The sequence below is a fragment of the Alligator sinensis genome, unplaced genomic scaffold, assembly GCF_000455745.1.
Source record: "Alligator sinensis unplaced genomic scaffold, ASM45574v1 scaffold31_1, whole genome shotgun sequence".
NCBI classification, from domain to species: domain Eukaryota; kingdom Metazoa; phylum Chordata; order Crocodylia; family Alligatoridae; genus Alligator; species Alligator sinensis.
Genome location: NW_005841884.1, coordinates 258,044 through 274,670, shown reverse-complemented (window position 1 = coordinate 274,670; position 16,627 = coordinate 258,044). Strand labels below are relative to the sequence as shown.

Here is a 16,627-nt window from a genome sequence, read left to right as displayed (position 1 = left end):
CCTCATCCTAGATTTGAGCACGAAGTGCGGGGGGGAGGTGGCAGGTAGCTGATGGGGCTGACTAAACCTAAGCCCAGGCTGGGGCCATAGTCAGACCCACAGCAGCCCCCTGCTCCCACCCTGGTTACCCTCTGCAGCTTCTGCCCCTGCCCCCTTTCCCCCCTTACTGTCAGGTGCAGCTCAGCTCCAGATTGGGCTGGATTCCCTCATGGGGATGGAGCGCATGGAAACTGTCCCCTGCCCAGCCAATCAACAGCACCAACACTACTGCAGGGCCTGGCCAGGGCTGTGCTTCCACGTGTTGCGCTCTGTGACCTGGCAGGGAACACAACCCAAGCAGCATCTGACCATTAGGAAGGAATGGGGGGGAAGGGACTGAGATTGTAGAGAGTAGGGAGGGTGGGGCAGAGATTGTGGAGAGCTGGGGGGATGTTAGGGGGGCAAGAAGGCTGCAGGGGTAACAGAGGGCAAGAGGGCCATCTGACTCCCCCCCAGCCACTGCTTTTCATGCTGCAGCATGGTGGGGAAGGGGGAGAGGAATTAATTTAAGGCAACCCTCCATTAATTAGGTTCTCTACTTGGAAAATTAGAACACATTTATAATTTTCCATATATCATATATAGAATCTAATTCTTAGGGGCCCATCTTAAATTCAGGGTCATCTTAAATTTGAGTAAATACGATACATTGTTTTAAAACAGATTTTGTTAAAGAACCTTTGCATGGACATGTACTACTTCATACAGATTTCTTAAAAACTCTGCCTTATATAATTTTAGCCAAGATCAGTAAGAGTTCACAGAGGTTGTGCTGCTTTAATGAACTCCATTTTTAAGGCTATTTATTTAAATCAGTATACTTTTCTGCTGTAAACAGTGCCTTCCTCTCTCAGTGCCCCTTTGTAAAATAGGGAGACTCTTACTTTATCTCACAGGCATGTTGAAGTGGGCTTGAGTAAAAGGAATATGGTATACACCAACTTGCATGAGCTGGCAGCCAGAATTGTCTGCCTTCTGCCTCCTTTCCCTAGGAGGATGTTGGCATATCTGGTATCACTTTCAAAACTGCAACCGACTAAAGTTAAGGGTAGACAAACTTCATTCTCAGACAAGTGCAGCACTTTGCACGCTAGAAACAGGTACAGCTATAGTTGAGGCAATCATTGGTGGCAGGCTCTTGCTTTTGCCACCCCATAGATCCAGCTGCCTGCTTGGTGAAAGAAGTGGGCAATCCCACTGGAAGACACGGGGGGGCCTGAGGAGAGGAAATTAGAACAGTAACTGAAAGACCAATAAAAAGAAATGGAAGGGAGAGCAACAGTGAAGACTATGGGCAAAGCTTAGAGCATTACCACCCCCGCCACCCATATTGACACCTTTCACCTTCTGACAATTAGAACTTGTGAAGTGCTTTAATATTAATGATGGGCATCGCCAAACAGTAAAAAAACAAAATGGTCAATTGATAATGTTTAATAGAGCCAGTTATTTCTCACAGAGATTCTCTGCATTCAAGAAATAAAAGTACTTTTTTTTTTAAGCAGAGCCAAAATATTTAGCTAACACAGTAACTACATTTGCTTCAAAATTTTTTTACATTCCTGAAACTACCTGTACCAAGAAGCATCACTCGTTGCAAAGCATATGATATTTACTGATCAGTGTTGACTGTAGAAAGAGTTTATTTTGTCACAGATGTTAAAAGAAGAATGGGTAATATGTGAGCAGTTTTGTACATTTCACTGACTACTGGTACATCTGGAGTAGTGATGCACACAAACCAAGGCCAAAACAACTGATCACTCCAGCCATCCAGAAACTCACAGTAATGCTCACTTTCCACATCAACTATTCCATCACTGCTTCTGTTAGTACTTCTAATACAACATTAACTAACCTTCAGACAATTGCAAACTTTTCTTCTTTCTACCATTTTTGGAAATGTTGGAAGAATTAGAATTATATGCCCTTCAAATGTTTTATTATTTAATATTTAGATAAAATACAACTCTGTTGAAAAAACCCCAGTAAGTAATATTTCCTTAAAGTTATTCATGGGTATATACACACTTAAATCTAAAATTAGGAATAAAACCACATACTACTAGACAAAGAAAGTTAGACCCGAGTAATAGTCAAGACAAGATAAAGATGCAAGGATAGACGTATCAGTTCATACCCAAGTACCATAAAAGTCTTGAACAAAGCAAAGCTCCCTTCAGTAAAGAGAGTAGTTTTCCTATATGCTGAATTCAATGCATGCTGTTCAGTTATGATCTAAAACAGTGGTGCTCAGCCTCCAGCTGGGGGGCCAGATCCACCCTGCAGAGCCATGTCATCTGGCCCACAGGTTTCCCTACTACCCCAGGTCCAGAAACTTGACAGCAGAGAAGCAGAGACGGTTAACACTGCCACCACTTCTCTGCTGATAATTCTTCAAGTCCTGAGGGCCAGATGACATGTCCTGTACATGGGGCTTGATCTCACATGGTGCCACACACTGTCTTAGTCCTGTATGTCAGATTGGGCCCACACCCCAGATCTGGCCTGTGGCACTGAGAAGCTGGGGAACACTGACTGAAACAGCTTGCTTACTATTCTTAGAAGTATTAAATAATTGGTCAAATAGGAAACTCAGAGGAATTTTTGCATAATCAAATTTGTTCCGGGTTTAGCAATTACAGCCCACCACATGGATCTAAAAAGCTACAACTCTGTTTCAGGGGTGTACTTGGTAACCATGTTGGTCTGAGACAAGAAGACATACAAAAAGCTAGAACTCTTGGTTCCCAAATGATACCTTTTATTAGGCCAACTGGGAAATCGCATGAAAACTATCCTTTTTTGCAAGCTTTTGGGATATTCTTGCAATTTCCCAGTTGGTCTAATAAAAGGTATCATTTTGGAACCAATAGTTCTAGTTTTTTGTATGACAACTCATTGTAGCTCTTGATTCACAGCGCTCCTATTACTGAAAGACTGATGCAAGATAAAATAAGTAGTAACTTTCTTTTAAACAAACAATAATGCTGCATCCTGTGGTACCAGGAACTCTGACTTCTATTTTTAGTACAGTGATTTACTGGCTTGTTTCATTTAGAACCTTATGTAGCCTGATGATTAGTCCTTTAAAAAAAAAAATCTAAATTTTCAATTTCAGCACCGGTTGTCTGATTTCATTCCAGTTTAAGAAGGTATGTAAGTGCTGACAACTGGAGGTATTTGTGGAAGTCTGCCCTTTTGAATGTACATTCTTGGGTCACCCATTTTAAATTATTCCAATACTTAGACATAGCAGAATTGGTTTAAGTGAGTCATCTCTGTTTTCCTCTGATTATGTTATTTTGAAGAAGCCAGGAATAAAATCAGGATCAGATATGTGGTGATCAGCAGGGATCCTGGCTTTCTCTGTTTAAAAATAACAAATTATCTGATTAAACCCTCCCAAAATCCACGTTTTTATGAGATTAAAATGAAATGCCACTATATATCCCAGTTGAGCACAATGTTTTATTGATATATTTATGATTTTACAGAAATGTAGAAGCCCACCACTGCCTCAAGTGCTATAAATAAAAAAAAAATTCTAAATATCTATACATTTTAGTGTTTGATTTTGGGTTTATCATGGAAAAATCAGAGCTCCCCCTGCCCCCTTGACTCACTAGGATGCAGGTCCAGCTGCAGCTGCGCCCCCCACTGCTTTGTGGCGCTAGGCAGCCCTAATATGCCAGTGCTCTGCCTGTGCCATTGCCCCTTACTCCCAAACCACAGCTCCCTGAGGCCTGCTGGTGCCCCTCACTCCACTACCACAGCCCTGCTGGGGTCCATCACTCCCCAACTGCAGCCCCTGGCCCTCCCTGTCAGGGCTACAGGGCCAGGGACCCAGGTCTGCAGCCCCCTGTAAGCAGCCCCTGAGCCCTGGCTGCCACATATGGGAGGCAGTGGCTGCTGCGACAGAACGAAGCACAGAGCCCGGTTCCCTCTCCCCCCATGGGCAGCATGGCTGGGACGGAGTACGTTGACAAAAGTAGGTGCAGGCTGACTGCTGCAGGCTCGGGCCTCCCAGGTCTGCTGCCCCTCCAACCCCCAAGGCCTCCACAGCCCAGCGGGAGGGACCCGGTACAGCAGGGGAGAGCAGGGCGGGGAAGCTCAATGCTACTGCCACGAGCCCCGCACTGGCATGGCAAAGTATCCCCTGCCAGCCTAGCAGCAGTGGGGGTGCCAGTGCAAAGTTGTGCCCCTCACTGTAACAACTCCATGATGCCACCCCTGCTACTGCCAAGCTGGCAGAGGACCCTTCACAATGGCAGCAACACTGAGCTTCCCCACCCCACTCTGCCATGTTGCACTGGGAAAAAAGCACGGGGACTCACTGCTCCTGGTGCAGCCTCAGGGCTTCGGGGGCTCCTACAGAGCCCCCACATGGCGGAAGGCAGCAGGGATCCTTGAGACTATCCAAAATACTCTTGTTGAATATTTAACTTCTCATGCCACAGGATATCAGACTTGACTCTGAAGAGCTATACAAGGTCCCCGCTCTTGAGGCAGAAGGATGAGAGTAGTAGAAGTCTTTGTTCAGGCAGATAACTCAAGCAGATCAGTGAACCACCACATAGGGGAACAGGGATTCCATTTTTACCATGGATGTTCTCCTAGATCCTATTTAGGACAGGAATAAATCAAGAAAGAGTACAGAAAGTCACGTAGACGTAGGATCAAAATCTCTATACCAGAGCTGAAGAATTTGAGAGCATGGAGTAACACTCTGGCAGCTTGACATTCAGCAGTTCCATGGTGAAAAAAAATCTCTTGCGAGTTCATCAGCAAACTGAACACTATCTAAGAAGATCCATCTCTCCTAAGAGAATCACTTCAGTATAGATTATTAATCAGCACTGGTTGACCTCTTAACAAGATATCCAAGGAAGAGGCAAAATGATTCTATGGAAGCTTACATGTAGATGATAAAGAGACAGGACTAACTGGATAGAAAATTGGAGAAAATTTTAAGGAGGTCAAATAAAGTGGCATGAGACCGTTATTTGGGAAACAAAGTGCAAAAAAAAAAAAAAAAAAGGCGGGGGGGGGAGGGGACACAACAAAAATTCACTGAGAAAAAGATTACAATTAAAAACAATTCCACCATCATTTGCACCAACAAACATCTTGCAAGCCACGTACTTTGAGAGTTGTGGAGATGGTGATTAAAAATGGACTACATGCAGCTGGGAGCAAAAGGCCTAGACTGCATTAAACAGAACTTCCTCTCCAGTGAAACGAACAGATTCAACTCGTATATAAAAAAGCACACTGCGCTATTTCTCTACTTGTTACATGACAAGAGCCACACGACTGGGAGATAACAGAGATAGATCTGCATCACACCTACATGTTCCTGTATGTATAAAATTACTAAGTCATCACTGTGCTCAGAGAGCTAACTGATATGTACACGCCATTTTTCCTCATGTCCCCGTCTACCCCTTAATACAAAAATGGCACAAGAAATTCTGGTTCAATATAAGTATTCCTGTTACACACATCATTAAATGTTTGTAAATGGATACACATAGGCAAACAATGTTTTGTACTACCAGATAGTTACACATCAAGTACTTGTTTTCTGCAACTAAAACGAGAACATTTGTTTATCTGCTTTATCTTGTTCTATTTTTACATTAAATTTCCATTTGTAATAAGGAAGGCAGTTTTCCTCCATTTTCTGTTACTTTATGGGATTCCTAGACATTTATTCTAGAAGGGAAGCCCTAGTATATAGCAGTAAAATGGAATAATATTCTTGTTGTTATTTTCATGCATGCATCTGAAATGACTTGGTACATAAGGCTCGCTGTACTAAAAGAACTGGCTGACATCCTAGCTTGGCCAATGGCGAGGATATTTGAGAACTCATAGCACTCAGGTGAGGTTCCTGAGGATTGGAAGAGAACCAATGTGGTGCCTATTTTCAAGAAAGGGAGGACAGAAGATTGAAGGAACTACAGGCCAATCAGTTTGAGGTTGAGGGAAAAAAAAAAAAAAAAAAAAAAAAAAAAAAAATCAAAGAAACCATTAACAACAGGCTAACAGAAAGCAACATTCTGAAAGATAGCCAACACTGCTTCATTGCGGGTAGGTCCTGCCTGACAAACCTCACTCATTTCCTTCTATGACGAGGTGATGCATCACCTGGACAAAGAAGAAGAGAGCTTGATATCATCTATTTGGACTTAAAAAAAAGTCTTTGACTTGGTCTCCAATTAAGTCCTCACGGTTAAACTGGGGAACTGTGGCCTCAACAACCTTACGGTCCCGATGGTTTGGGAACTGGCTCTGTGGCTGGACCCAGAGAGTGATAGTTGATGGAACCGTATCAACATGGCGCATGGCGACCAGTGGTGTCCCCCAGGGCTCCGTACTTGGGCCAGTACTCTTTAACATATTTATAAACGACCTGGATTCAGGTATCAGAAGCGGACTGGCTAAATTTGCTGATGACACCAAACTATGAGGATATGTGGTCACACTAGAGGATAGACTGGCAATTCAGGCTGACCTGGACAGGCTCGCAAGGTGGGTGGATCAAAATCTGATGGCATTCAACACTGAGAAATGCAAGGTGCTCCACCTTGGGGGAAAAAAGAATCCACAGCATACCTATATGTTCGGCAGTGCTACACTCGCTAGCAAAAGAGCCTTGGGGGGGGTCATGATTGACGACAAGATGAACATGAGCCACCAATGCGATGCCGCAGCCAGCAAAGCAAACAAAACCTTGGCTTGCACCTATCGATACAACTCAAGCAAGACCCAGGATGTCATCCTCCCACTGTACTCAAGCTTAGTGAGGCTGCAGCTAGAGTACTGCATTCAGTTCTGGGCTCCACACTTTAGGAAGGATGTGGAAAAACTTGAGAGAGTCCAGAGGAGAGCCACATGCATGATCAGAGGACAAGAGAACAGGCCCTTATGAGGAAAGACTGAGAAGCATGGGACTCTTCAGCCTAGAAAAGTGAAGACTCAGGGGGGACTTTGTGGCAACCTGTAAGTGTATAAGGGGTGTGCACCAGGAACTGGTCTTTACTGTCCGAGTGCAAGTCTGAAATAGACTCCTCCCAGAAGTGGTGCACACACCTACTCTGGACACCTTTCAGACGCACTTGGATGCCTATCTTGCTGGGATCATTTGACCCCAGCAGACTTTCTGCCCCTTGGGCAGGGGGCTAGACCCCTTGATCTTGCAAGGTCCCTTCCAGCCCCAGCATCTGTGAAATAAACAGATGCAAGTCAAATGACCAGCTGACATTACCTACATCTCTAAACTTAATTTTATCACATAAATTAAGAAAACAGGCAAGTAATGGGCAGCTGCCAGGTGCACCACTCAGAAAGCACATGGCATTTGAGAAACTAATACAAATCCAGTGAGGAAATCAATTTAAATGTGAGAAAGATCCCAAAGCAGAGAGAAGAAAATGTCTACCTCTGATTTATTTTGTAGGCTTCAAGGTAGAGTGAACCCAAACCCATAAAAACCCCCACTTTCTCCACCACCAGGAGGGTTGACTTTGACAGGGTTGAGGTTATATTAAATAAAATAAGGTGGTCTCAATATAATGCCCAACAACAAACCCATCATAGTGAGTACAGCTAACTCTCTCAACTGAGAAGAGGCTCAAGCCTAGGCAAGAAGATTGCTACAGGTTAGCACTGACGTACATTGACAGAGCTGTGGGAATCCTTGCATAGTACTTGGATGCACTATATGCTTTGCTTCAGCCAGTGATTTTAGCTACCAGCACCAAATTCACTCCATTATTTTAAAATATGACTCAACACTAGCATTTCACTAAAGATCTATATCTCCCTCTGCTGAATAGATGAAGAGAACAGCAGCCTGATGGGAACTGCCAGCTTGGTTTTTAACCTTCACATTCGACAGATTCCCTATGGCTTGAGGCCACAGATGACATTTATTGGGTTATGGATAATGGCCTTTACACACCGGGGACATTTTTTATTGACTTGTCTAAAGCTTTTGACACAGCAGCCCATAAAATCTTCACTAAATAACTTGTCCCATATTAAGCAGGGAAAAGGAAGACATACAGCATTAAAGATCTTAATCAGATAAGGCAAAGGAGGGGACGGGGCTCAGATGGGGAAGGGAAAGAAACTCACAGATTTCTTTGTGGATCGTTTTGAATCTGACCTTTGTAACTCTAAAGAACTGGATCTGCAGTGAATTTTCACATAATGCCCCCTACCCCCCAACCTTCCTGATATTCAAAAATCATCTTGCCAGAACTTTTGTATAGCCAGTTAAAACCAAAACCAGCAGTGTCATTTAGGAAGATTTACAAAAATTAACACATCTTAGCAATAGCAGCTTGTAGCTTGTGAAATGATAAGACAGTCATATTTTCTGTTTCGAAGTCTGTAGGAGAAGAAAGGCAACAATGCACACTGCTTACCATACGATTAGTTCTAATCTAAGACTAGTCTCTTATGCCCACTTCATTATGGTGGTAACAAACACTAATTAAAGCTGCCTAACAATCTCCAGTGTAAACCTTTGTTTTCCAGACAAACATGATGACCTTAACTTTCAAGATTCAGGATCAAATTTCTTGTGTTGGGCTTCTGCCAGAAAGCAAGGGATTTGTTAAAACTTGATTTTAATTAAGCTTGAGCAAACATTTTTAACTGTTTGAGCAGAAACAGTCAAAACGTTGACATTTTCTTAACAGTCAGATGTTTAAATGGAACATAGAAATAATCCTGTTGAAAAACAACAACAAATTCTATGAGTTTTCTAATGAAAACTTATTTTCGTTTGACTGAACGTCAAGCCTTTAGAAGTCGCATGCTAGCTCACATGCAGTAGATTTTGTGTTCTAGTCCCTTGGTCCATAAGACTGCAGATAAGAAAAATCATACTATGTATACACATACATCTCAGTTGCATAATGAAAAGCTGAGGGGAGGTTAAAAGACATGTTAGCATGGAAACAATATTTTTGTCAGCTGTGAAGAAGTGAAGATATGATGGAGAAAGCATTTCTCCTTTGCACAGTAAAATATCCATAGCTGTTCATTCTTTCAGATTTCCTTAGGTGGATGATGTAAAAGTTCCATGAATGTCTAATACCCCAAGATAGCAGAAATGACACAAGCCAGATGAATATATTATGTCTCTTCCCAATATCATTATAAATAAGCACACTCCAATTAAATATCATTCAAAATATATGATGAATATTCAGCTTGTATACCTAATCAGATATAATGAAGAGTTTGTGGACTTAAACAAAAGAGCTGATGGTTTTAAGTAAGATAAGAGCACAGAGAATGAAATGGGCAGGGCATATTGCAAGAATCAATGAGAAAAGGCATGTGAAGCAGATTTTGTAACCCAAGATGGAGGGTATGAGAACTCCTCAAGGTAGACTGAGGCAATAATGGGAAGGTAACACAAAAACTGATCTGGAGGGGATAAAAGAAGAAGTGACAAAGCGGAGAGTGCTTTCACAAGGTAAGAGGAGATGGAAGGCTGAAGTCAAGATGGTTGAAGGCCATCAAGGCCTGCAAGATGACAGAGAAATTGCTAATCAGAATTCAGAAAATGCCAAAGTGAAGATGGCACGTTCAACCCTTAACTCTTGTAGTATGTGATCTTATATATATGGACTCTCTCAATATAACAGCATATATTTTTCTATAACTTCAACATGTGCATAATTCCATTGTACTTCATACTACTGCATGTCAACTTAAGTCTGGGACATAGGCAGACAAGGTTCTTTGGGTGAATTTGATATCTTTTATTAGACCAACCCAAATGGTTGGAGAATAGTTATTAAGCAAGCTTTCGGGTTCAAAAACTCTTCGTCAGGCTAAGGAAGCTTCAGCAGTTAGTGTGTGCTCTTCCTGGATGGAATGAAAAGTCTGGGACAGTCACTTATACGACAAGTACAATAAAAAAGGTCACTCACATTACATGCAGACAGACAAAGTGGGGGCAAGCAGGGAGCAGAAGCAGGGGAGATGGATGCCAGGGGTGCAGGCACTGCAGGGAGGGGCAGTCAAAGGGCACAGGCATGGGGGGGTGGTAGGCAGGAGGGAAGCAAATGGCAGTGGGGGGAGGGACAGATAAGGCATGCAGTCACCAGGACTAGGGGGCAGGCAGCAAGGGGCAGAGGTAAGGCCACTTGCCCAGATGCAGTGACAGTGGATGAATTTAAGAGACCCTCCAAAAATTAGATTTTAGACATGGAAAGTTATAACAAATTTATAACTCTTCCCCATCTAGAATCTAATTGGAGGGGGGGGAAGGGAGCTGTTTTAAATTCAAAATGTCTTGGATGCTGGGTAAATATGGTAATATATTTTGGTAAACTCTGCCAAAGTGGGTATCAGATTTTGAGGTCTCAACTAAGAAATTAAATAAGAAGCCTTAGAAAAAGAGGGCTTATATGTTGGCTCATTATGGCAAAAACCCAACACAACAGTGAAATGAGTATAAATATAAAATATTACAAGATATTGCGCATAAATATGTAAGATAAAAAGTGATAGTCTGCAATGCAATTAGATTGTCAGATAAGACCTAGGACGAAAAAATAATTCCAGCTGTACAAGTTAATTTTATTTTTTTCCCCAAATATTCTTACCCTTTAACCTTAAATGTTCCACACAAAACTTTTAGAATTCTACTAAAATATTTTCATCTTGGAATGTGATAAATTTATGAGCTCAGATACCATATAATAAGCAACTCTAAGATAATATAGTCTCCTTAGTCTAAGAGTCAGCACACTGGATATTCAGGGTCCACAAACGTTATTTAGTAAAAGTATGCTAAACTTAACTGAACAGGAAGAACAAATGGTACCAACATAAGAAAAACCTAAATTTATGCCATATTGTAGGGGGAGAAGGAACCAGGTGTTAATCTAAGTCCAAGAACCTCCAAATGCAGCACAGTGCTCTAAACACTAAATATATGATGCGTTAAGGCATTATAGAAGGTGCCATTCCATCAAGCTATTCCTTTGAATAAATCACTGGAAGCCTCTCAAATGAAACTGCAGTCTTGGGAACTTCTGAAGTGGGAAAGTATTATTCTCTATTGAAAACAGCATTAACTGCTACCAACAGCAATTTTGCATTTTTGGGAAAAGGACGAATCTTGAAGTTGCCAACCCTATTGCTGAATTACAAGGCTCATTTCAATTTTAATTTGAACTTTGTAACATTTACTAAATGACTTCAACTAAGTTGTAAAACTAAATATTCAGGAAAGAAACATCCATGCAAAATGATTAACACATCCACTTGTGTTAATGACAGATTTATCCTTTCCTTTGGAGAACCAAATGAAGCTTTTCAAAATTGATTTTATCACTTTACTCGCTACTGAAGTGCAACCACCTCTGAGATGAAGTTTGGCAATTCTAACATTTCTTCAACTGTTACACAATAACTGCATCCAAGTAAACACTGCAGTTTCAGTTGGATAACAAAGAATTAAGATGGGGAGAACAATTACACTTTTTACGGCTCTACTCTTATTAAGATTGCTCAAGATTCTGAAGACTACAGATGGTTAGTGCTTCCAGCTATGTGAGGAATAAATCTGGTACTAGCAAGATCATCTCTGCATCAACATACCAATGCCTACACTACTTGGGTGAGTCTTCATTTCAAGTGCTAGCTACAAAAAAGTTAACACACTCATAAGATCCAAGTCTACAGGTACACAAACAACTTTACTGCAAGATTAGGTAAGGCATGAATTTACAACAGAAATAAGAACATAAATGCCATACTGGGTCCATCTAACCTAGTAGCCCATCTCCAACAGTGACAGCAGTAGATGCTAGAGGAAGAAAATTGAACTGGATAGATCTGGAGAAGGGGTGCTCAACCTCAGGCCCACAGACTAAACATGGGCCATGGAGCCATTGCATCTGGCCCATGGGACTCCCAAAGGGTCCAGAAGTTTGGTAGCAAGGGAACAGTAGCCATTAATATGGCCACCCTCCTCCCTTCCAAATTCCCAAACCCTAATCCAGCAAGTGGGCTGGAGCTGGGCCACACTCCCTAATGACCCCCTCCCCTCCCACATGGGGCTGAGCCACACTCCCGTCTTCTTCCCCCCCCCCAACAGGGCCATGCTGGGGTCAGGGACATGTCTACTCCATCCCACCCCCCAACTGTGTGGCTGGGCTATACTCCCCCCCCTCCCCACGTGGGATCAGGCCACACCCCCATTCCTCACAGAGCTGGGTCAAGCTCCTTTCCCCTGCAGGGCTACATTGGGGACAACCTGTCCCCTGTCCTCTACTCACCCTGCATGGCTGGATGGTGCCCATGGAGCCTGCCACATCAGGATCACTGGCTGGATCTGGCCCACAAATGGACCAGACTGTCCATCTGGCCCACCAGGGAAAAAGGTTGATTATTACTGATGTAAAGTGATCTATTCCCTATCCATTACCCTCACTAGCACCTACCATTATTGGTTTAAGACAGCAGAGAAAACATCTCCAACCATTCTATTCAACAGCTATCAATAGATCTATCATTCATGAATTTATCTAGTCCCTTTTTGAACCTGGCTATGCTATCTGCCCCTAGCACCTCCTGTGACTATTGATTCCACAAGTTAACTATGTGTTGCATTAAAGAAGTACTTTCTCTTGTTAGGTTTAAACTGTCTCCTACTAATTTTGTGGGTGTCCCCTTGGTCTAGTATTCTGGGACTTTCATAGATTTCACAGACATCAGGGCTGAAAGGGACCTCGCAAGATAATCGGGTCCAGCCCCTTGCTCAAAGGGCAGGAAGTCAGCTGGGGTCACATGACCTCAGCAAGATAAGCATCCAAACAGTTCTTGAAGGTATCCAAGGTAAGTGATTGCACCACTTCTGGAGGGAGTCTATGCCAGACTCTGGAGCCTCAGATGGTAAAGAAGTTTTTCCTAATGTCCAGTTTAAAATGGTCTTCCAGCAGTTTGTGACCATTAGACCTTGTCTTCCCGTGGGGTGCCCTGGTGAATAGATGTTCTCTCAGTTCCTGATGCACACCCCTTATATACTTATAGTTTGCCACCAAGTCCCCCCCGAGCCTTCTCTTCTCAGGCTGAAGAGTCCCATGCCTCTCAGCCTCTCCTTGTAATGCTTGTTCTCTTGACCTCTAATCATGCACGTGGCCCTCTTTAGGACCTGGTGAACAAAAGTTGCCTGCTCGCTAGGTCCACATCATTCGTGATTTTACAGGCCTCTATCATATCCCCCACCCCAGTCTTCTTCTTTCCAAATTGAAGAGTTCTAGCCTTTTTTTGTCTCTCCTGGTATAGCAACTATTCCATACCCATGATCATTCTGTTTGCTCTTCTCAGTACCTTTTCTAATTCTACAAGAAACTGATGACAAATTTTAATTGCTTGCAATTTTTTAAATCTTGGAGCTGCCTAGCCATGGTAACATACAAGGTAGCTCATTTTATTTCATTGAGGTGAAAACTACCTATTTTTATTTACCATCGGTATAACAGCAGGCATATCTACAGTTAACTGCAGAGTAATTGAGGTGCTATGAAATTCATGAACCAGCTTATCTCCCAGTAACTTGTTTGCATGCTTATATCCCTAGACAGTGTAGTAGAGCTGCAGCTCCTCTGTCTAGACCAGGATGGAAATGCTTACTATTTAGCATGTTGCTCTGCTGTTACTGGTGCAAGAAAGATCTTCCACAAGCATGTCTCAAAACAGCAGCCTGTGAAAATGCCAGTTGTGGTTTAGAACTTTGTTTCAAGTACATTTCACATTCTGTATGTTAGAAGGACTTATAAACATGGAAGTTTTCAGACATGAACTGTTTTCAGAAGTGACATTTCCCAAGTGAAGAGAGATCAAGCTTACTTTTAAACAACAGGTTTAATGCTCAAATACGTGCAAAGGAACACACGCTAATGGAAAATACGCAGGTGCAGAATACCAGTCTTTCTTTGGACAATCTTTTACAAAAACAATGTGGATAAGGTAAGGACAAATTAAGTACTTGGGCTTTATCTGTTGGCTCTCTGATAATGTCTGTGGAATGAGCTGGTTTCTGTTAGTTTCCAAGTGGCAAATGTCCACTATATAACCCATTACCAGAAATGATCTGACTGTTGGTTAGTTTCAGAGACCAAAGATTAGAAACTTAACTCTCCAGAAAATTAGCCTCTTTGGGTTAAGACTGATGTGCAATGATGTACTTATACTGCCCCATGCCAAATCTATTCTGCAGGTGACTTCAGTCTCAAGTGTTGTCAGTGTGCAATTTTAAAGAGAACTGAGAGATTTTCCAAACACAACCATTAAACACTCAGTTCACTATTTTTTGTGGCTTTGAAAACTGAACCCTAAATTCACTTAACACTCCAGCCCACACACACATGCCCCTTACACTTCATCTCCAAAATAATCCCTTCACCCCACCTCAAAACACATGACATGTCTGCTCACAAAGGAAGTTTTAGGAGTCACTTCAGGTTTCCTATATAACTAAGTACTTATGAGTAACAGACTATTAAGGTAAGAACTTGCTTTGACTGAAAACTATTCACATTCTTACAAAAAAAAATTTTAAATTTATCTTCTTAGTCATTAATATCACACATTGCTCCTCCATTTAATAGCTGGGAGTGACAAGGCAGTGAAAGCACACAAATCTGAAGCAGCATAAGAGACAAGCTTTGCAAGATACTTGGAGTACTGAACCCAGTTCGGGGCAACGCACTTTAAGAAGGATGTGGCCTGCCTTGAGAGGGTTCAGAGGAGGGCCACCCGCTTGGTTGGAGGGCAAAAGGACAGTCCCTATGAGGAGAGGCTGAGGGACCTGAACCTGTTCAGCCTCGGCAAACGGAGGCTGAGGGGAGATTTGGTGGCTGCCTACAAACTCATTAGGGGAGATCAGCAGCAAATAGGAAGAGCTCTATTCTCCCCAGCAGCACCAGGGGTAACGAGGAACAATGGCCAGAAGCTGCTGGAGAATAGCTTCAGGTTAGAGATTAGGAGGCACTATTTCACTGTCAGGGTAGCTAGGATCTGGAACCACTTCTTAGGGAAGTGGTCCTCACTCCTACCTTGGGTAAATTCAAAAAGAGGTTGGATGAAAACTTGTTTGGGGTCATGTGATCCCAGCACGGAGTCCCGAGCCGCTCCCCAGCGCTGGTGGGGGGGGGGGGGGGTGTTAGACTACATGATCTATTCAGGTCCCTTCTGACCCCTAACTACTATGAAGATATTTGTAGAAAATCACTACTAAACTTCAGAAACATCAATATCGCATTGGATAAAAATAGTCCCCAAAGTGGTCCATCTTAGATACTAAGGATGCTTAGAGACATTAAAAAACAAAACAAAACAAAAATGGAGCTTTACTTTAAACGTGGCATGGTCCTGCGTCAAGCCCAGCGTATGCCCAAAAAAGAGGCATCATGTTAGTTGGACCTGAATTACCCAATATCTGTATAGATTGGGTGCTTTAGTGTGTCTTTTTTGGAGCTTTTATCTAATAGCTGATTGAAAAAGTTCCGCTGAAGCGCCCAATCTATACAGATGCTGCAGAGCCAGGTTGAACTAATGAGCTGCTTCTTCCGGTAAAGCACAAAGGGGGAGTTGAACATCTGTAAGCAACCTTAGTGCATTATCAGCTGCATACACAAGTCTACTCACATAGTCAGATGTGGCTTGAACTGTAAGTGTATAAGGCCTTTCTCTTTACATTGTGAAGGTTTTTACTATGGGACAAGGCACAACATACATATGAAACCAAAAATCTATTGGTATATCAACATGAACAATGCCATATGTTGTCCTGTAATTCAGTATCACTGGTTTAGCATATTGCCTCAACCTCAAGACCTCAAGTTATTTGATATACACAACAGGTTCCAAGTAGCCACATAACATATGCCACTTCTTTTCCATGTGAGAAAGCTTGGTTTTAAAATGGGTCTCCTCAAGGAGTTTGATACAAATGCTACATAATCCCTAGTATAGTTGCTATGAATCCCAGTAATCAGATTTTTTCCTTCTTTTTCAGATCCAAAAAAAGAAAGACTGGGGTTCAATTTATACAACTCTGAAGACCTTGCAAGAAGAAAGTGCCTACATGAGATTCTTGAAGACCAGTGGCTTTCAATCTTTTTCATCTGCAGACCCCTAAAAACTTTTGAATGGAGGTGAGGACCCCTTTGGAAATTCTGAATGGAGGTGTGGATGCCTTTGAATTGTAAGTGTAGGCATTCACATACTTTTGATTGATCGTAGTTTTCTTTCACGAACCCCTTAGACTGTGAACCCCCAGGGGTCCACAGACCACAGGATGAAAACCATTGTTGTACACCTAACAAAGGAGATGGTCTTGTACATAAGGCACTGTGGGAGATATGGGATCAATCTTGGCTCTACTACAATTTTCCTCTGAAATCTAGAGAAAAAACATTTATTTCCATCCTCCATTCCCCATTTCTGAAACAGGTAGTATCTTATTCTCCCTACTTTACTAGGGTTTTGTAAGGCTGAACTTAATGTTGCTTGTCTCCTGAAATACTATGCTGATCTTATATAG

The 16,627-nt window shown here is 42.3% G+C and overlaps 1 protein-coding gene across 1 annotated transcript in view; it reads right to left on the bottom strand.

Moving 5' to 3' along the window:
* Window positions 1–16,627, bottom strand: part of COP1 (COP1, E3 ubiquitin ligase) — a 210,567-nt gene that overhangs the window by 65,451 nt on the left and 128,489 nt on the right. The gene's annotated exons all lie outside the window — the stretch shown is intronic.